We start from the raw sequence: 20,931 nt of genomic DNA on the forward strand, positions 1-20,931 counted from the left end.
AATTTTGCAACTCAACAAGAAAAAGGGCAGTTTTTCAGGACCCTGGCTTTAAAAGATAATTCGTAAAAATCCAAAAGACTTCACAGATCTTCATTGTAAAGGGTTTAAACACAGACTCCCATGCTTGTTCAATGAACCATAAACAATTAATGAGCATAAACCTGTGGAACGGTCGTTCCAGAACTCTGAACTCTATGGGCCCTGGTCATAAGTAGTGCACTCTATTAGGTATAGTAAAAGTAGTGCAATAGATAGGGAACAGGGTTCCATTTGGGACACAGCCTGTGCCTGACATGAATCCACACAGCAGCAGCAGTGGGCCTCCTCCCTTCTCTCTATTGGCTAACCGCATCCCCCTCTCTCTGTTATAATCATGAACCCTGTCTGAGTCTCAAATGGCACACTATTTGCTACATAGTGCACTACTTTTGACCAGATACCAATGGGGCCTGGTCAACAGTAGAGCAGTGGAGAGGACAGACAGGTCATAACAACAGATTCCCTTGTCAGGGGGCCCTTTCTTCCATCTCAACCCTTCTCTAGTCTAAGCCTAATCTGTAACTAACAAGTGCCGGGCCCCTTTTACTCGTTTTACTACAAGTTTTTATTTTACTCAAATTCTCCCTGACTGGTAGTCATCATAGCGCGCACACACGAACACACTGCTGCAGCTGCTACAAGGCTGCGGCCTGAATCTCTCCACACAACTGCTGTTCGGTCTGTCTGTGTCTCTCTCTCCATGTTGGGTGTAAAGTGCTGACGTAGGCACCTTGCTGTGTGTGTGCACGCGAGACAGAGACTAGAAAGAGAGAGAGACTAGAGACTACATGGCAGTGCCAGCCCAGCCAGCATAGCCCTGATGTCATATACCACTCTACCTAGGGGAGGGATAGAGGGTGCTGGGCACTGGGAGAGACTGATGGACTCTCCCCTCCTCACTCTAGGGGTGTGCTGTGCTCAATGGAGGCAGGGTCACACTACTAGCTTATCTGTGACGGAGAGGGGCTGAGTGGAGAGACGGAGAGGGGCTGGGGGAGAGACGGAGAGGGGCTGGGGGGAGAGACGGAGAGGGGCTGGGGGGAGAGACGGAGAGGGGCTGGGGGGAGAGACGGAGAGGGGCTGGGGGGAGAGACGGAGAGGGACTGGGGAAGAGACGGAGAGGGGCTGGGGGAAGAGACGGAGGGGGGCAGGGGGAAGAGACGGAGGGGGGCTGGGGGAAGAGACGGAGAGGGGCTGGGGGAAGAGAAGGGAGGGGCTGGGGGAAGAGACGGAGAGGGGCTGGGGGAAGAGACGGAGAGGGGCTGGGGGAAGAGACGGAGAGGGGCTGAGGGAAGAGACGGAGAGGGGCTGGGGGAAGAGACGGAGAGGGGCTGAGGGAAGAGACAGGAACTGAGTGGAGAGACGGAGACAGGGGCTGAGTGGAGAGACGGAGACAGGGGCTGAGTGGAGAGACGGAGACGGGCTGAGTGGAGAGACAGAGACGGGCTGAGTGGAGAGACAGAGACGGGCTGAGGGGAGAGACGGGGTCTGAGGGAAGAAACGGAGACAGGGGCTGAGTGGAGAGACGGAGACAGGGGCTGAGTGGAGAGACGGGCTGAGTGTAGAGACAGGGGCTGAGTGGAGAGACAGGGGCTGAGTGGAGAGACAGGGGCTGAGGGGAGAGACAGGGGCTGAGGGAAGAGACAGAGACAGGGTCTGAGGGAAGAGACAGAGACAGGGTCTGAGGGAAGAGACAGAGACAGGGTCTGAGGGAAGAGACAGAGACAGGGTCTGAGGGAAGAGACAGAGACAGGGTCTGTGTGGAGGGACAGAGACGGGGGCTCAGGGGAGAGACAGGGGCTGAGGGGAGAGACAGAGACGGGGGCTGAGGGGAGAGACGGGGGCTGAGGGGAGAGACGGGGGCTGAGGGGAGAGACGAGGGCTGAGGGGAGAGACGGGGGCTGAGGGGAGAGACAGAGACAGGGGCTGAGGGGAGAGACAGAGACAGGGGCTGAGGGGAGAGACAGAGACAGGGTCTGAGGGAAGAGACGGAGACAGGGTCTGAGGGAAGAGACGGAGACAGGGTCTGAGGGAAGAGGGAAGAGACATGGGCAGAGGGAAGAGGGAAGAGACAGGGTCTGAGGGGAAGGGTCTGAGGGGAAGGGTATGAGGGGAGAGACAGGGTCTGAGGGGAGAGACAGGGTCTGAGGGAAGAGACAGGGTCTGAGGGAAGAGACGGAGACAGGGTCTGAGGGAAGAGACGGAGACAGGGTCTGAGGGAAGAGACGGAGACAGGGTCTGAGGGAAGAGACGGAGACAGGGTCTGAGGGAAGAGACAGAGACGGGGGCTGAGGGGAGAGACAGAGACGGGGGCTGAGGGGAGAGACAGAGACGGGGGCTGAGGGGAGAGACAGAGACGGGGGCTGAGGGGAGAGACAGAGACGGGGGCTGAGGGGAGAGACAGAGACGGGGGCTGAGGGGAGAGACGGGGGCAGAGGGGAGAGACGGGGGCTGAGGGGAGAGACGGGGGCTGAGGGGAGAGACGGAGACAGGGGCTGAGGGGAGAAACAGGGGCTGAGGGGAGGGACAGGGGCTGAGGGGAGAGACGGAGACGGAGGGGAGAGACGGGGTCTGAAGTGAGAGACGGGGGATGAGGGAAGAGACGGGGGCTGAGGGGAGAGACGGGGCTGAGGGGAGAGACGGGGGCTGAGGGGAGAGACGGGGGCTGAGAGGAGAGACGGGGGCTGAGGGGAGAGACTGGGGCTGAGGGGAGAGACGGGGGCTGAGGGGAGAGACGGAGACGGGGGCTGAGGGGAGAGACAGAGACGGGGGCTGAGGGGAGAGACGGGGGCTGAGAGGAGAGACGGGGGCTGAGGGGAGAGACGGGGGCTGAGGGGAGAGACGGGGGCTGAGGGGAGAGACGGGGGCTGAGGGGAGAGACAGGGGCTGAGGGGAGAGACAGAGACAGGGGCTGAGGGGAGAGACAGAGACAGGGGCTGAGGGGAGAGACGGGGCTGAGGGGAGAGACGGGGCTGAGGGGAGAGACGGGGGCTGAGGGGAGAGACGGGGGCTGAGAGGAGAGACGGGGGCTGAGGGGAGAGACGGGGGCTGAGGGGAGAGACGGGGGCTGAGGGGAGAGACGGGGGCTGAGGGGAGAGACGGGGGCTGAGGGGAGAGACTGGGGCTGAGGGGAGAGACGGGGCTGAGGGGAGAGACGGGGGCTGAGGGGAGAGACGGGGGCTGAGGGGAGAGACGGGGGCTGAGGGGATAGACAGAGACGGGGGCTGAGGGGAGAGACGGGGTCTGAGGGAAGAGATGGGGTCTTAAGGAAGAGACAGAGACGGGGGCTGAGGGGAGAGACAGAGACGGGGGCTGAGGGGAGAGACGGGGGCTGAGGGGAGAGATGGGGGCTGAGGGGAGAGACGGGGGCTGAGGGAAGAGACGGGGGCTGAGGGAAGAGACGGGGGCTGAGGGAAGAGACGGGGGCTGAGAGAAGAGACGGGGGCTGAGGGGAGAGACGGGGTCTGAGGGAAGAGACAGAGACGGGGGCTGAGGGGAGAGACAGAGACGGGGGCTGAGGGGAGAGACGGAGACAGGGGCTGAGGGGAGAGCCAGGGGCTGAGGGGAGAGACAGAGACAGGGGCTGAGGGGAGAGACAGAGACAGGGGCTGAGGGGAGAGACGGAGACGAAGACAGGGGCTGAGGGGAGAGACGGGGGCTGAGGGGAGAGACGGGGGCTGAGGGAAGAGACGGGGGCTGAGGGGAGAGACAGAGACGGGGCTGAGGGGAGAGACAGAGACGGGGGCTGAGGGGAGAGACGGGGGCTGAGGGGAGAGACGGGGGCTGAGGGGAGAGACGGAGACAGGGGCTGAGGGAAGAGACGGAGACAGGGGCTGAGGGAAGAGACGGAGACAGGGGCTGAGGGGAGAGACGGGGGCTGAGGGGAGAGACGGGGGCTGAGGGGAGAGACGGGGGCTGAGGGGAGAGACGGGGGCTGAGGGGAGAGACGGGGGCTGAGGGGAGAGACGGGGGCTGAGGGGAGAGACTGGGGCTGAGGGGAGAGACGGGGCTGAGGGGAGAGACGGGGCTGAGGGGAGAGACGGGGCTGAGGGGAGAGACGGGGGCTGAGGGGAGAGACGGGGGCTGAGGGGAGAGACGGGGGCTGAGGGGATAGACAGAGACGGGGGCTGAGGGGAGAGACGGGGTCTGAGGGAAGAGATGGGGTCTGAAGGAAGAGACAGAGACAGGGGCTGAGGGGAGAGACGGAGACGGGGGCTGAAGGGAGAGACAGAGACGGGGGCTGAGGGGAGAGACGGGGGCTGAGGGGAGAGACGGGGGCTGAGGGAAGAGACGGGGGCTGAGGGAAGAGACGGGGGCTGAGGGAAGAGACGGGGGCTGAGGGAAGAGACGGGGGCTGAGGGAAGAGACGGGGGCTGAGGGGAGAGACGGGGTCTGAGGGAAGAGACAGAGACGGGGGCTGAGGGGAGAGACAGAGACGGGGGCTGAGGGGAGAGACGGAGACAGGGGCTGAGGGGAGAGCCAGGGGCTGAGGGGAGAGACAGAGACAGGGGCTGAGGGGAGAGACGGAGACAGGGGCTGAGGGGAGAGACGGAGACGAAGACAGGGGCTGAGGGGAGAGACGGAGACGGAGGGGAGAGACGGGGTCTGAGGGGAGAGACGGGGGATGAGGGAAGAGACAGAGACGGGGGCTGAGGGGAGAGACGGGGGCTGAGGGGAGAGACGGGGGCTGAGGGGAGAGACGGGGGCTGAGGGGAGAGACAGAGACGGGGGCTGAGGGGAGAGACGGAGACGGGGGCTGAGGGGAGAGACGGAGACGGGGGCTGAGGGGAGAGACGGAGACGGGGGCTGAGGGGAGAGACAGAGACAGGGGCTGAGGGATGAGACAGAGACGGGGGCTGAGGGGAGAGACGGGGGCTGGGGGAAGAGACAGAGACGGGGGCTGAGGGGAGAGACAGAGACGGGGGCTGAGGGGAGAGACGGGGGCTGAGGGGAGAGACGGGGGCTGAGGGGAGAGACGGGGGCTGAGGGGAGAGACGGGGGCTGAGGGGAGAGACGGGGGCTGAGGGGAGAGACTGGGGCTGAGGGGAGAGACGGGGGATGAGGGAAGAGACAGAGACGGGGGCTGAGGGGAGAGACGGGGGCTGGGGGAAGAGACAGAGACGGGGGCTGAGGGGAGAGACAGAGACGGGGGCTGAGGGGAGAGACAGAGACGGGGGCTGAGGGGAGAGACGGGGGCTGAGGGGAGAGACAGAGACGGGGGCTGAGGGGAGAGACAGAGACGGGGGATGAGGGGAGAGACGGGGGCAGAGGGGAGAGACGGGGGCTGAGTGGAGAGACGGGGGCTGAGGGGAGGGACGGAGACGGGGGCTGAGGGGAGAGACAGGGGCTGAGGGATGAGACAGAGACGGGGGCTGAGGGGAGAGACGGGGGCTGGGGTAAGAGACAGAGACGGGGGCTGAGGGGAGAGACAGAGACGGGGGCTGAGGGGAGAGACAGAGACGGGGGCTGAGGGGAGAGACGGGGGCTGAGGGGAGAGACAGAGACGGGGGCTGAGGGGAGAGACAGAGACGGGGGATGAGGGGAGAGACGGGGGCAGAGGGGAGAGACGGGGGCTGAGTGGAGAGACGGGGGCTGAGTGGAGAGACGGGGGCTGAGGGGAGGGACGGAGACAGGGGCTGAGGGGAGAGACAGAGACAGGGGCTGAGGGGAGAGACGGGGGCTGGGGGAAGAGACAGAGACGGGGGCTGAGGGGAGAGACAGAGACGGGGGCTGAGGGGAGAGACAGAGACGGGGGCTGAGGGGAGAGACGGGGGCTGAGGGGAGAGACAGAGACGGGGGCTGAGGGGAGAGACAGAGACGGGGGATGAGGGGAGAGACGGGGGCAGAGGGGAGAGACAGGGGGCTGAGTGGAGAGACGGGGGCTGAGGGGAGGGACGGAGACAGGGGCTGAGGGGAGAGACGGAGACAGGGGCTGAGGGGAGAGACAGGGGCTGAGGGGAGAGACGGAGACAGGGGCTGAGGGGAGAGACGGAGACGAAGACAGGGGCTGAGGGAGAGACGGAGACGGGGGCTGAGGGGAGAGACAGAGACGGGGGCTGAGGGGAGAGACAGAGACGGGGGCTGAGGGGAGAGACGGGGGCTGAGGGGAGAGACAGAGACGGGGGCTGAGGGGAGAGACAGAGACGGGGGATGAGGGGAGAGACGGGGGCAGAGGGGAGAGACAGGGGGCTGAGTGGAGAGACGGGGGCTGAGGGGAGGGACGGAGACAGGGGCTGAGGGGAGAGACGGAGACAGGGGCTGAGGGGAGAGACAGGGGCTGAGGGGAGAGACAGAGACAGGGGCTGAGGGGAGAGACGGAGACAGGGGCTGAGGGGAGAGACGGAGACGAAGACAGGGGCTGAGGGAGAGACGGAGACGGAGGGGAGAGACAGGGTCTGAGGGGAGAGACGGGGGATGAGGGAAGAGACAGAGACGGGGGCTGAGGGGAGAGACGGGGGCTGAGGGGAGAGATGGGGGCTGAGGGGAGAGACAGGGGCTGAGGGGAGAGACGGGGGCTGAGGGGAGAGACGGAGACAGGGGCTGATGGGAGAGACAGAGACAGGGGCTGAGGGGAGAGACGGAGACAGGGGCTGAGGGGAGAGACGGAGACAGGGGCTGAGGGGAGAGACGGAGACGGGGGCTGAGGGGAGAGACGGAGACGGGGGCTGAGGGGAGAGACGGGGGCTGAGGGGAGAGACGGGGGCTGAGAGACGGGGGCTGAGGGGAGAGACGGGGGCTGAGGGGAGAGACGGGGCTGAGGGGAGAGACGGGGGCTGAGGGGAGAGACGGAGACAGGGGCTGATGGGAGAGACAGAGACAGGGGCTGATGGGAGAGACAGAGACAGGGGCTGAGGGGAGAGACGGAGACAGGGGCTGAGGGGAGAGACGGAGACGGGGGCTGAGGGGAGAGACAGAGACGGGGGCTGAGGGGAGAGACGGGGGCTGAGGGGAGAGACGGGGGCTGAGGGGAGAGACGGGGGCTGAGGGGAGAGACGGGGGCTGAGGGGAGAGACGGGGGCTGAGGGGAGAGACGGGGGCTGAGGGGAGAGACGGGGCTGAGGGGAGAGACGGGGGCTGAGGGGAGAGACGGAGACAGGGGCTGATGGGAGAGACAGAGACAGGGGCTGATGGGAGAGACAGAGACAGGGGCTGAGGGGAGAGACGGAGACAGGGGCTGAGGGGAGAGACGGAGACGGGGGCTGAGGGGAGAGACGGGGGCTGAGGGGAGAGACGGGGGCTGAGGGGAGAGACGGGGGCTGAGGGGAGAGACGGGGGCTGAGGGGAGAGACAGAGACGGGGGCTGAGGGGAGAGACAGAGACGGGGGCTGAGGGGAGAGACAGGGGCTGAGGGGAGAGACGGGGGCTGAGGGGAGAGACGGGGGCTGAGGGGAGAGACGGGGGCTGAGGGGAGAGACGGGGGCTGAGGGGAGAGACGGGGAATGAGGGGAGGGACGGAGACGGGGGCTGAGGGGAGAGACAGAGACAGGGGCTGAGGGATGAGACAGAGACGGGGGCTGAGGGGAGAGACGGGGGCTGGGGGAAGAGACAGAGACGGGGGCTGAGGGGAGAGACAGAGACGGGGGCTGAGGGGAGAGACAGAGACGGGGGCTGAGGGGAGAGACAGAGACGGGGGCTGAGGGGAGAGACGGGGGCTGAGGGGAGAGACAGAGACGGGGGCTGAGGGGAGAGACAGAGACGGGGGATGAGGGGAGAGACGGGGGCAGAGGGGAGAGACGGGGGCTGAGTGGAGAGACGGGGGCTGAGGGGAGGGACGGAGACAGGGGCTGAGGGGAGAGACGGAGACAGGGGCTGAGGGGAGAGACAGGGGCTGAGGGGAGAGACAGAGACAGGGGCTGAGGGGAGAGACGGAGACAGGGGCTGAGGGGAGAGACGGAGACGAAGACAGGGGCTGAGGGAGAGACGGAGACGGAGGGGAGAGACAGGGTCTGAGGGGAGAGACGGGGGATGAGGGAAGAGACAGAGACGGGGGCTGAGGGGAGAGACGGGGGCTGAGGGGAGAGATGGGGGCTGAGGGGAGAGACAGGGGCTGAGGGGAGAGACAGAGACGGGGGCTGAGGGGAGAGACGGAGACAGGGGCTGATGGGAGAGACAGAGACAGGGGGCTGAGGGGAGAGACAGAGACGGGGGCTGAGGGGAGAGACGGGGGCTGAGGGGAGAGACGGGGGCTGAGGGGAGAGACGGGGGCTGAGGGGAGAGACGGGGGCTGAGGGGAGAGACGGGGGCTGAGGGGAGAGACGGGGGCTGAGGGGAGAGACGGGGGCTGAGGGGAGAGACAGAGACGGGGGCTGAGGGGAGAGACGGGGGCTGAGGGGAGAGACGGGGGCTGAGGGGAGAGACGGGGGCTGAGGGGAGAGACGGGGGCTGAGGGGAGAGACGGGGGCTGAGGGGAGAGACGGGGGCTGAGGGGAGAGACGGGGAATGAGGGGAGGGACGGAGACGGGGGCTGAGGGGAGAGACAGAGACAGGGGCTGAGGGATGAGACAGAGACGGGGGCTGAGGGGAGAGACGGGGGCTGGGGGAAGAGACAGAGACGGGGGCTGAGGGGAGAGACAGAGACGGGGGCTGAGGGGAGAGACAGAGACGGGGGCTGAGGGGAGAAACGGGGGCTGAGGGGAGAGACAGAGACGGGGGCTGAGGGGAGAGACAGAGACGGGGGATGAGGGGAGAGACGGGGGCAGAGGGGAGAGACGGGGGCTGAGTGGAGAGACGGGGGCTGAGGGGAGGGACGGAGACAGGGGCTGAGGGGAGAGACGGAGACAGGGGCTGAGGGGAGAGACAGGGGCTGAGGGGAGAGACAGAGACAGGGGCTGAGGGGAGAGACGGAGACAGGGGCTGAGGGGAGAGACGGAGACGAAGACAGGGGCTGAGGGAGAGACGGAGACGGAGGGGAGAGACAGGGTCTGAGGGGAGAGACGGGGGCTGAGGGGAGAGGGAAGAGACGGAGACAGGGGCTGAGGGGAGAGACGGGGGCTGAGGGGAGAGGGAAGAGACGGAGACAGGGGCTGAGGGGAGAGACGGAGACGGGGGCTGAGGGGAGAGACAGAGACGGGGGCTGAGGGGAGAGACGGGGGCTGAGGGGAGAGACGGGGGCTGAGGGGAGAGACAGAGACGGAGGCTGAGGGGAGAGACAGAGACGGAGGCTGAGGGGAGAGACAGAGACGGGGGCTGAGGGGAGAGACAGAGACGGGGGCTGAGGGGAGAGACAGAGACGGGGGCTGAGGGGAGAGACGGGGGCTGAGGGGAGAGGGAAGAGACGGAGACAGGGGCTGAGGGAAGAGACGGAGACAGGGGCTGAGGGGAGAGACAGAGACAGGGGCTGAGGGGAGAGACAGAGACGGGGGCTGAGGGGAGAGACAGAGACGGGGGCTGAGGGGAGAGACGGGGGCTGAGGGGAGAGACGGGGGCTGAGGGGAGAGACGGAGACAGGGGCTGAGGGAAGAGACGGAGACAGGGGCTGAGGGGAGAGACGGGGGCTGAGGGGAGAGACGGGGGCTGAGGGGAGAGACGGGGGCTGAGGGGAGAGACGGGGGCTGAGGGGAGAGACGGGGGCTGAGGGGAGAGACGGGGGCTGAGGGGAGAGACGGAGACGGGGGCTGATGGGAGAGACGGAGACGGGGGCTGATGGGAGAGACAGAGACAGGGGCTGATGGGAGAGACAGAGACAGGGGCTGATGGGAGAGACAGAGACAGGGGCTGAGGGAAGAGACGGAGACAGGGGCTGAGGGGAGAGACGGGGGCTGAGGGGAGAGACGGGGGCTGAGGGGAGAGACGGGGGCTGAGGGGAGAGACGGGGGCTGAGGGGAGAGACGGGGGCTGAGGGGAGAGACGGGGGCTGAGGGGAGAGACGGGGGCTGAGGGGAGAGACTGGGGCTGAGGGGAGAGACTGGGGCTGAGGGGAGAGACTGGGGCTGAGGGGAGAGACTGGGGCTGAGGGGAGAGACGGGGGCTGAGGGGAGAGACGGGGGCTGAGGGGAGAGACGGGGGCTGAAGGGAGAGACGGAGACGGGGGCTGAGGGGAGAGACAGAGACGGGGGCTGAGGGGAGAGACGGAGACGGGGGCTGAGGCTGAGGGGAGAGACGGAGACGGGGGCTGAGGCTGAGGGGAGAGACAGAGACGGGGGCTGAGGGGAGAGACGGGGGCTGAGAGGAGAGACGGGGGCTGAGGGGAGAGACGGGGGCTGAGGGGAGAGACGGGGGCTGAGGGGATAGACAGAGACGGGGGCTGAGGGGAGAGACGGGGTCTGAGGGAAGAGATGGGGTCTGAAGGAAGAGACAGAGACGGGGGCTGAGGGGAGAGACAGAGACGGGGCTGAGGGGAGAGACAGAGAAGGGGGCTGAGGGGAGAGACGGGGGCTGAGGGGAGAGGGAAGAGACGGAGACAGGGGCTGAGGGAAGAGACGGAGACAGGGGCTGAGGGGAGAGACAGAGACAGGGGCTGAGGGGAGAGACAGAGACAGGGGCTGAGGGGAGAGACAGAGACAGGGGCTGAGGGGAGAGACGGGGGCTGAGGGGAGAGACGGGGGCTGAGGGGAGAGACGGGGGCTGAGGGGAGAGACGGGGGCTGAGGGGAGAGACGGGGGCTGAGGGGAGAGACGGGGGCTGAGGGGAGAGACGGAGACAGGGGCTGAGGGAAGAGACGGAGACAGGGGCTGAGGGGAGAGACGGGGGCTGAGGGGAGAGACGGGGGCTGAGGGGAGAGACGGGGGCTGAGGGGAGAGACGGGGGCTGAGGGGAGAGACGGGGGCTGAGGGGAGAGACGGGGGCTGAGGGGAGAGACTGGGGCTGAGGGGAGAGACTGGGGCTGAGGGGAGAGACTGGGGCTGAGGGGAGAGACGGGGGCTGAGGGGAGAGACGGAGACGGGGGCTGAGGGGAGAGACAGAGACGGGGGCTGAGGGGAGAGACAGAGACAGGGGCTGAGGGGAGAGACAGAGACAGGGGCTGAGGGGAGAGACGGGGCTGAGGGGAGAGACGGGGGCTGAGGGGAGAGACTGGGGCTGAGGGGAGAGACGGGGGCTGAGGGGAGAGACGGAGACGGGGGCTGAGGGGAGAGACAGAGACGGGGGCTGAGGGGAGAGACAGAGACGGGGGCTGAGGGGAGAGACAGAGACAGGGGCTGAGGGGAGAGACAGAGACAGGGGCTGAGGGGAGAGACGGGGCTGAGGGGAGAGACGGGGGCTGAGGGGAGAGACGGGGGCTGAGGGGAGAGACGGGGGCTGAGGGGAGAGACGGGGGCTGAGGGGAGAGACGGAGACGGGGGCTGAGGGGAGAGACGGAGACGGGGGCTGAGGGGAGAGACGGAGACGGGGGCTGAGGGGAGAGACGGAGACGGGGGCTGAGGGGAGAGACGGAGACGGGGGCTGAGGCTGAGGGGAGAGACGGAGACGGGGGCTGAGGCTGAGGGGAGAGACGGAGACGGGGGCTGAGGCTGAGGGGAGAGACAGAGACGGGGGCTGAGGGGAGAGACGGGGGCTGAGAGGAGAGACGGGGGCTGAGAGGAGAGACGGGGGCTGAGGGGATAGACAGAGACGGGGGCTGAGGGGAGAGACGGGGTCTGAGGGAAGAGATGGGGTCTGAAGGAAGAGACAGAGACGGGGGCTGAGGGGAGAGACAGAGACGGGGGCTGAGGGGAGAGACGGGGGCTGAGGGGAGAGATGGGGGCTGAGGGGAGAGACAGAGACGGGGGCTGAGGGGAGAGACAGAGACGGGGGCTGAGGGGAGAGACAGAGACAGGGGCTGAGGGGAGAGACAGAGACAGGGGCTGAGGGGAGAGACGGGGCTGAGGGGAGAGACGGGGGCTGAGGGGAGAGACTGGGGCTGAGGGGAGAGACGGGGGCTGAGGGGAGAGACGGAGACGGGGGCTGAGGGGAGAGACAGAGACGGGGGCTGAGGGGAGAGACAGAGACGGGGGCTGAGGGGAGAGACAGAGACAGGGGCTGAGGGGAGAGACAGAGACAGGGGCTGAGGGGAGAGACGGGGCTGAGGGGAGAGACGGGGGCTGAGGGGAGAGACGGGGGCTGAGGGGAGAGACGGGGGCTGAGGGGAGAGACGGGGGCTGAGGGGAGAGACGGAGACGGGGGCTGAGGGGAGAGACGGAGACGGGGGCTGAGGGGAGAGACGGAGACGGGGGCTGAGGGGAGAGACGGAGACGGGGGCTGAGGGGAGAGACGGAGACGGGGGCTGAGGGGAGAGACGGAGACGGGGGCTGAGGCTGAGGGGAGAGACGGAGACGGGGGCTGAGGCTGAGGGGAGAGACGGAGACGGGGGCTGAGGCTGAGGGGAGAGACAGAGACGGGGGCTGAGGGGAGAGACGGGGGCTGAGAGGAGAGACGGGGGCTGAGAGGAGAGACGGGGGCTGAGGGGAGAGACGGGGGCTGAGGGGAGAGACAGAGACGGGGGCTGAGGGGAGAGACGGGGGCTGAGGGGAGAGACGGGGTCTGAGGGAAGAGACAGAGACGGGGGCTGAGGGGAGAGACGGGGGCTGAGGGGAGAGACGGGGGCTGAGGGGAGAGACGGGGGCTGAGGGGAGAGACGGGGGCTGAGGGGAGAGACGGAGACGGGGGCTGAGGGGAGAGACGGGGGCTGAGGGGAGAGACGGGGGCTGAGGGGAGAGACGGAGACGGGGGCTGAGGGGAGAGACGGGGGCTGAGGGGAGAGACGGGGGCTGAGGGGAGAGACGGAGACAGGGGCTGAGGGAAGAGACGGAGACGGGGGCTGAGAGGAGAGACGGGGCTGAGGGGAGAGACGGGGGCTGAGGGGAGAGACGGGGGCTGAGGGGAGAGACGGGGGCTGAGGGGAGAGACGGGGGATGAGGGAAGAGACAGAGACGGGGGCTGAGGGGAGAGACAGAGAAGGGGGCTGAGGGGAGAGACGGGGGCTGAGGGGAGAGACGGGGGATGAGGGGAGAGACGGAGACGGGGGCTGAGGGGAGAGACGGAGACGGGGGCTGAGGGGAGAGACAGAGACGGGGGCTGAGGGGAGAGACAGAGACGGGGGCTGAGGGGAGAGACAGAGACGGGGGCTGAGGGGAGAGACAGAGACGGGGGCTGAGGGGAGAGACAGAGACAGGGGCTGAGGGGAGAGACAGAGACAGGGGCTGAGGGGAGAGACGGGGCTGAGGGTAGAGACGGGGGCTGAGGGGAGAGACGGGGGAAGAGACAGAGAACGGGGGCTGAGGGGAGAGACAGAGACGGGGGCTGAGGGGAGAGACGGGGGCTGAGGGGAGAGACGGGGGCTGAGGGGAGAGACGGGGGCAGAGGGGAGAGACGGGGGCTGAGGGGAGAGACGGGGGCTGAGGGGAGAGACGGGGGCTGAGGGGAGAGACGGGGGCTGAGGGGAGAGACGGGGGCTGAGGGGAGAGACGGGGGCTGAGGGGAGAGACAGAGATGGGGGCTGAGGGGAGAGACGGGGGCTGAGGGGAGAGACGGGGGCTGAGGGGAGAGACGGGGGCTGAGGGGAGAGACGGGGGCTGAGGGGAGAGACGGGGGCTGAGGGGAGAGACGGGGGCTGAGGGGAGAGACGGGGGCTGAGGGGAGAGACGGGGGCTGAGGGGAGAGACGGGGGCTGAGGGGAGAGACGGGGGCTGAGGGGAGAGACGGGGGCTGAGGGGAGAGACGGGGGCTGAGGGGAGAGACGGAGACGGGGGCTGAGGGGAGAGACGGGGGCTGGGGGAAGAGACGGAGACGGGGGCTGAGGGGAGAGACGGGGGCTGAGGGGAGAGACGGAGACGGGGGCTGATGCTGAGGGGAGAGACGGAGACGGGGGCTGAGGGGAGAGACGGGGGCTGGGGGAAGAGACGGAGACGGGGGCTGAGGGGAGAGACGGGGGCTGAGGGGAGAGACGGGGGCTGAGGGGAGAGACGGGGGCTGAGGGAGGAGACGGGGGCTGAGGGGAGAGACGGGGGCTGAGGGAAGAGACGGGGACTGAGGGATGAGACGGAGACAGGGGCTGAGGGATGAGACAGAGACGGGGGCTGAGGGGAGAGACGGGGGCTGGGGGAAGAGACGGAGACGGGGGCTGAGGGGAGAGACGGGGGCTGAGGGGAGAGACGGGGGCTGAGGGGAGAGACGGGGGCTGAGGGGAGAGACAGAGACGGAGGCTGAGGGGAGAGACAGAGACGGGGGCTGAGAGGAGAGACGGGGGCTGAGGGGAGAGACGGGGGCTGAGGGGAGAGACGGGGGCTGAGGGGAGAGACGGAGACAGGGGCTGAGGGGAGAGACAGAGACGGGGGCTGAGGGGAGAGACAGAGACGGGGGCTGAGGGGAGAGACAGAGACAGGGGCTGAGGGGAGAGACAGAGACGGGGGCTGAGGGGAGAGACAGAGACAGGGGCTGAGGGGAGAGACAGAGACAGGGGCTGAGGGGAGAGACGGGGCGAGACGGGGGCTGAGGGGAGAGACGGGGGCTGAGGGGAGAGACGGGGGCTGAGGGGAGAGACGGGGGCTGAGGGGAGAGACGGGGGCTGAGGGGAGAGACGGAGACGGGGGCTGAGGGGAGAGACGGAGACGGGGGCTGAGGGGAGAGACGGAGACGGGGGCTGAGGGGAGAGACGGAGACGGGGGCTGAGGGGAGAGACGGAGATGGGGGCTGAGGGGAGAGACAGAGACGGGGGCTGAGGGGAGAGACAGAGACAGGGGCTGAGGGGAGAGACAGAGACAGGGGCTGAGGGGAGAGACAGAGACAGGGGCTGAGGGGAGAGACGGGGCTGAGGGTAGAGACGGGGGCTGAGGGGAGAGACGGGGGCTGAGGGGAGAGACGGGGGCTGAGGGGAGAGACAGGTGCTGAGGGGAGAGACGGAGACGGGGCCTGAGGGGAGAGACGGAGACGGGGCCTGAGGGGAGAGACGGAGACGGGGGCTGAGGGGAGAGACGGAGACGGGGGCTGAGGGGAGAGACGGAGACGGGGGCTGAGGCTGAGGGGAGAGACGGAGACGGGGGCTGAGGCTGAGGGGAGAGACAGAGACGGGGGCTGAGGCTGAGGGGAGAGACAGAGACGGGGGCTGAGGGGAGAGACGGGGGCTGAGGGGAGAGACGGGGGCTGAGGGGAGAGACGGGGGCTGAGGGGAGAGACGGGGGCTGAGGGGAGAGACGGGGGCTGAGGGGAGAGACAGAGACGGGGGCTGAGGGGAGAGACGGGGTCTGAGGGAAGAGATGGGGTCTGAGGGAAGAGACAGAGACGGGGGCTGAGGGGAGAGACGGGGGCTGAGGGGAGAGACGGGGGCTGAGGGGAGAGACGGGGGCTGAGGGGAGAGACGGAGACGGGGGCTGAGGGGAGAGACGGGGGCTGGGGGAAGAGACGGAGACGGGGGCTGAGGGGAGAGACGGGGGCTGAGGGGAGAGACGGGGGCTGAGGGGAGAGACGGAGACAGGGGCTGAGGGAAGAGACGGAGACAGGGGCTGAGGGGAGAGACGGGGGCTGAGGGGAGAGACGGGGGCTGAGGGGAGAGACGGGGGCTGAGGGGAGAGACGGGGGCTGAGGGGAGAGACGGAGACGGGGGCTGAGGCTGAGGGGAGAGACGGAGACGGGGGCTGAGGGGAGAGACGGGGCCTTTTGCCACATTTCAGGCTTCAAACATAAAGATATAAAACTGTATTTTTTTGTGAAGAATCAACAACAAGTGGGACACAATCATGAAGTGGAACGACATTTATTGGATATTTCAAACTGCGCTTTTAACGGACCTCTGAGACTATCACAGCGCAGGTGCATTTATACGGAGACTTGATTACACACAGGTGGATTGTATTTATCATCATTAGTCATTTAGGTCAACATTGGATCATTCAGAGATCCTCACTGAACTTCTGGAGAGAGTTTGCTGCACTGAAAGTAAAGGGGCTGAATAATTTTGCACGCCCAATTTTTCCATTTTTGATTTGTTAAAAAAGTTTGAAATATCCAATAAATGTCGTTCCACTTCATGATTGTGTCCCACTTGTTGTTGATTCTTCACAAAAAAATACAGTTTTATATCTTTATGTTTGAAGCCTGAAATGTGGCAAAAGTTCGCAAAGTTCAAGGGGGCCGAATACTTTCGCAAGGCACTGTATATTCTGTTTACCCTTGCTGTGTGTGTGCGCGCGTCTGGTGTGAAATGGCTAGCTAGTTAGCAGTGCGCGCTAGTAGCGTTTCAAATTGGTGATGTTACTTGCGCCGAGACCTTGAAGTGTTTCCCTTGCTCTGCAAGGGCAGCGGCTTTTGTGGAGCGATAGGTAACGATGTGTCTTGGGAGGCAGTTGTAGATATGTTCACAGGGTCCCTGGTCGAGCCCAGGTTAGGGGCAAAGAGAGAGACGGAAGCAATACCGATTACGTGTGTGCGCTTTGGGTGGTGTGTGAACATGCTTTGTGTGTGCGTGACTGCATGCATGCGTGTATGACACAGATGAGCCTTAATATAAAACAGCACATTACAGCAGCAGATTGCTGTTGCTTCAAAGCTGTTTTACTGGCCAAGGCCCACATTGTTGCACTGCTCCATCTTCTTAATGCTGTGCGTGTTGCATGACCCACTTTTCCCCCTGACAGAGCCAGGCAGCGGCGGCCCAGCTCAGACAGCAGCACTGTCCCAAAGCTCAAGCTCAGAGAGCACTACAAGTGCAAGTTGAGTAGCAGCAGTAGCAGCAGCCTAACAGTGGCAGCCAAGCAGTGAGTGTCACTATCAGCTCTTGGCCAGCTTAGGCTGAGGCAGCCTCCCAGGTCTGGCGGCATGGCAGCAACACCATCACCAGCATGGAGCTGAGACAGCACCAGCTGAGCACAGAACACAGCACACACTGTACTAGCTGACCACAGAACATAGCACACTGTGCAAAGACAGCACACTGGAGCACAACTCTCACCTCCACTATTCCATCGGTTCCACTGTGCCTGCCAGGCAAGCTCAATTGATCGCAGCTTAAGTGTTTAAAAGAAAGTCAATACTATTTGAACCTAGGTCTGGCTCAAAGCTGAGAACACTTGATAAAGTGACTTGACAGCCCAGTGTAGCTCCCCTGTTAGAGGCACCAGGGAGAGTTAGTGGCAGAAACAGGGGCACAGGCAGAGAGGTAGAAGTAGAGAGGCACCAGGCAGAGAAGCAGAGAAAGAGGTGGAGTTAGAGAGAGGTGGAGGCAGGAGTAAAGGAGCGTTCTACTTTTCACCTGACTGACTACAGCTACACAGGTTCTCCAGAAACAGAATTCAGGGCACTCAAGTCACAGAGCCGGTGACTGTTGGGCTGGTGTCTGCTAGAGGAGCTGGGCTGGCTGAGGGTGAGAACATAGATGTTGTAGTGAAGATTATATATAGTATAGGGGGGGTAATATGGTCAAAGCCACAATGTAAACATTTGCAGAATGTCAAAGTATGCTCATGCAGCCAAAATGTAGCCTTTGACTACAGCACTTCCATGATGTATAATAAGAATTCAATGATGTCTAGGGCTCAAGAGCTGAGGTCAAACGCAAGTTGGAATTCCATTAATTGTTTACAAAATCTTCTACATCTCATTAAGATATATATTTTTTAAATCGAGAAGGTATAATATTTAATTAGTTAAAGACTGTAATGTTACACAGACTCTGTAAATTGGGTCACAGTGAATTCAGAGAAATTAAGCTGTAATACATCTGTTCCTATTTGAACAGGCTCAGGCCTCCGGAACCATGCGGGTTCCCCTTCTAATTGGCTGCTGAGAGAGATCATTTGGCCAATTGAATGGGAATATGGTTCTCAGACAGAGCAGACATGATCAAGCTTCAATGACCACATAACAATGCAAGAGCGAGAGAGAGAGAGAGAAACAGACAATAGTTAGATTTCCATCCAATTGGCGACAGATTTTCTTGCAAATATTCTAAAATCTGCATAAAGACTTGTTATAAAAATCAGTGCATGATGACGTAGTGCATTTTTATTTTTCACTTAAGTTTTCATGTACCTAATAACATTTCAATATGTTTCCATTGCATTTTCAACTCTACCACTAAGTTTTCTTTAACAAAAACTGTTGCGTTAAATAGCAAATGTGCCCAATCGGGTCTTGGCACGTGCACTCCAGCCAACAGCTCGTAGTTACAGTGCGGGTAGGCTAGTCTATATGATGAGATTATTATGGATAAGAGTCAGAATATTTGTATGTCAAACAGCAGTCAAGCATCGATCATCAAGCTCATCACCTTGTACTTTCACCACTCTGAAGTTCATCATAACATACAGTGCCTTCAGAAAGTTACAGCCTGAATTAAAAATGGATTAAAAAAAAATGTCTGACCCATCTACACACAATAACCCATAAAGACACAGAAATACTAACTTACATAAATATTCACACCCCTGAGTCAATACATGTTTAGAATCCCCTTTGGCATCGATTAAATCTGTGAGTATTTCTTGGTAAGTCTAAGAGATGTGCACACCTGGATTGTACAATATTTGCACATTCTTTTGAAAATTCTTCAAGCATTGTCAAGTTGGTAGTAGATCGACATTTTCAAGCCTCGTCATAGATTTTCAAGACGATTTAAGTCAAAACTGTAACTAGGCCACTCAGGAACATTCAATGTCATCTTGGTAAGCAACCCAAATATTTGGCCTTGTGTTTTAGGTTATTGTCCTGCTGAAAGGTGAATTTGTCTCCCAGTGTCTGTTGGAAAGCAGACAAGTTTTCCTTTTGGATTTTGCCTGTGAGTAGCTCTATTCGGTTTATTTTTATCTTAAAAACTCAGTAGTTCTTTCCGATGAAAAGCATACCCATAACACGATGAAGCCAAGACCATACTTGAAAATATTAAGAGTGGTACTCAGTGTTGTGTTGGATTTTCCCCAAACATAAGGCTTTGTATTCAGGACATGAAGTACATTTCTTTGGCAATTTCTTTTGTGCCTTTTTGCAAATCCTCCAAAAGTCTTCGCCTCACTGTGTGTGCAGATGCACTCACACCTGCCTGCTGCCATACCTGAGCAAACTCTGTACTGGTGGTGCCCGATCCCGCAGCTGAATCAACTTTAGGAGACGGTCCTGGCGCTTGCTGGACTTTCTTGGGCGCCCTGAAGCCTTCTTCACAACAATTGAACTGCTCTCCTTGAAGTTCTTGATAATCCGATAAATGGTTGACTTAAGTGCAATCTTACTGGCAGCAATATCCTTGCCTGTGAAGCCTTTTTTGTGCAAAGCAATGATGACGGCACTTGTTTCCTTGCAGGTAACCATGGTTGACAGAGGAAGAACAATGATTCCAAGCACCACCCTCCTTTTGAAGCTTCCAGTCTGTTATTCGAACTCAAATCAGCATGAGAGTGATCTCCAGCATTGTCCTTGTCAACACTCACACACCTGTGTTAACGAGAGAATCACTGACATGATGTCAGCTGGTCCTTTTGTGGCAGGGCTGAAATCCAAATATTTTTGGGGGATTTGCAATTTGCATGGCAAAGAGGGACTTTGCAATTAATCTGATCACTCTTCATAACATTCTGGAGTATATGCTAATATGCTATTTGCCATCATACAACCTGAGGCAGTATACTTTGTGAAAATTAATATTTGTGTCATTCTCAAATATTTTGGCCACAACTGTCTTTTAGCCACAGAGTGATGAGTCCATGCAACTTGTGAAGCAAATTTTTACTCGATTTATTTAGGCTTGCCATAAACAAAAGGGGTTGAATATTTATATATTTTTTAACTAGGCAAGTCAGTTTTAACTTCTTATGGGCAGGTGGGATGTTAACTACAGAATTATCAATATTTAATTTCATAAAATCACAAGTGTAATACATCAAAATAAAGCTTAATTTCTTGTTAATCCAGCCGTTGTGTCAGATTTCAAAAAGGCTTTATGGCGAAAGCACACCATGCGATTATCTGAGGACAGCGCCCCGCATGCAAAAAATATTTCAACCAGGCAGGTGCGACACGAAAGTCAGAAATAGCAATATAAAAAATGCCTTACCTTTGATGATCTTCTTCTGTTGGCACTCCAAAAGGTCCCAGTTACAACACAAATGGTCCTTCTGTTCGATAATGTCCTCCTTTATATCCATAAAAACTCAGTTTAGCTGGCACGATTCCACCCAGTTTCCCTCCATCAAAATGCATACAAAATTATCCCCAAACGTCACTGATAAACTTTTCCAAACAAGTCAAACAACATTTATAAATCAAACCTTATGTACCCTAATACATAAATAAACTATAAAATTTCTCTCCGGTTATTGTCTTTACCGGAGAAAAATACCAAAGAACGCGCTCTCATTCACGCACTTGGAAATACTACAGCCAAAATGGGAGCCACCTAGAAAAACTGCAATTTCTGGCTCATTATTCCAAAAACCAGCCTGAAACTTTCTAAAGACTGACATCTAGTGGAAGCCCTAGGAACTGCAATCTGGGAGGACTTTGCGTTATAATAAAAGTGACATCAATTGAAAATAGTGGTCGGCTGAATTTTTTTAGGGGGGCATGGTTTGTCCTCGGGGTTTCCCCTGCCATATCAGTTATGTTATACTCACAGACATTATTTTAACAGTTTTAGAAACTTTAGAATGTTATGCATATCCTAGCTTCTGGGCCTGAGTAACAGGCAGTTTACTTATCATCCTGACGTGAAAATACTGCCCCCTACCCAAGAGAGGTTAAGAACAAATTCTTATTTTCGATGATGACCTAGGAACAGTGGGTTAACTGCCTTGATCAGGTGCAGAACAACAGATTTTTACCTTGTCAGCTCGGGGGATTCGATCTTGCAACCTTCTGGTTACTAGTCCAACGCTCTAACCACTATGGAGTATTGTGTGACACAAAATCTCATGTTAATCTATTTTAAATTAAGGCTGTAACAGAACAAAATGTAGAAAAAGTCATGGGGTGTGAACACTTTCTGAAGGCTCTGTA

The sequence above is a fragment of the Oncorhynchus mykiss genome, chromosome 13 (genome assembly GCF_013265735.2).
Source record: "Oncorhynchus mykiss isolate Arlee chromosome 13, USDA_OmykA_1.1, whole genome shotgun sequence".
Taxonomy (NCBI): Eukaryota; Metazoa; Chordata; class Actinopteri; order Salmoniformes; family Salmonidae; genus Oncorhynchus; species Oncorhynchus mykiss.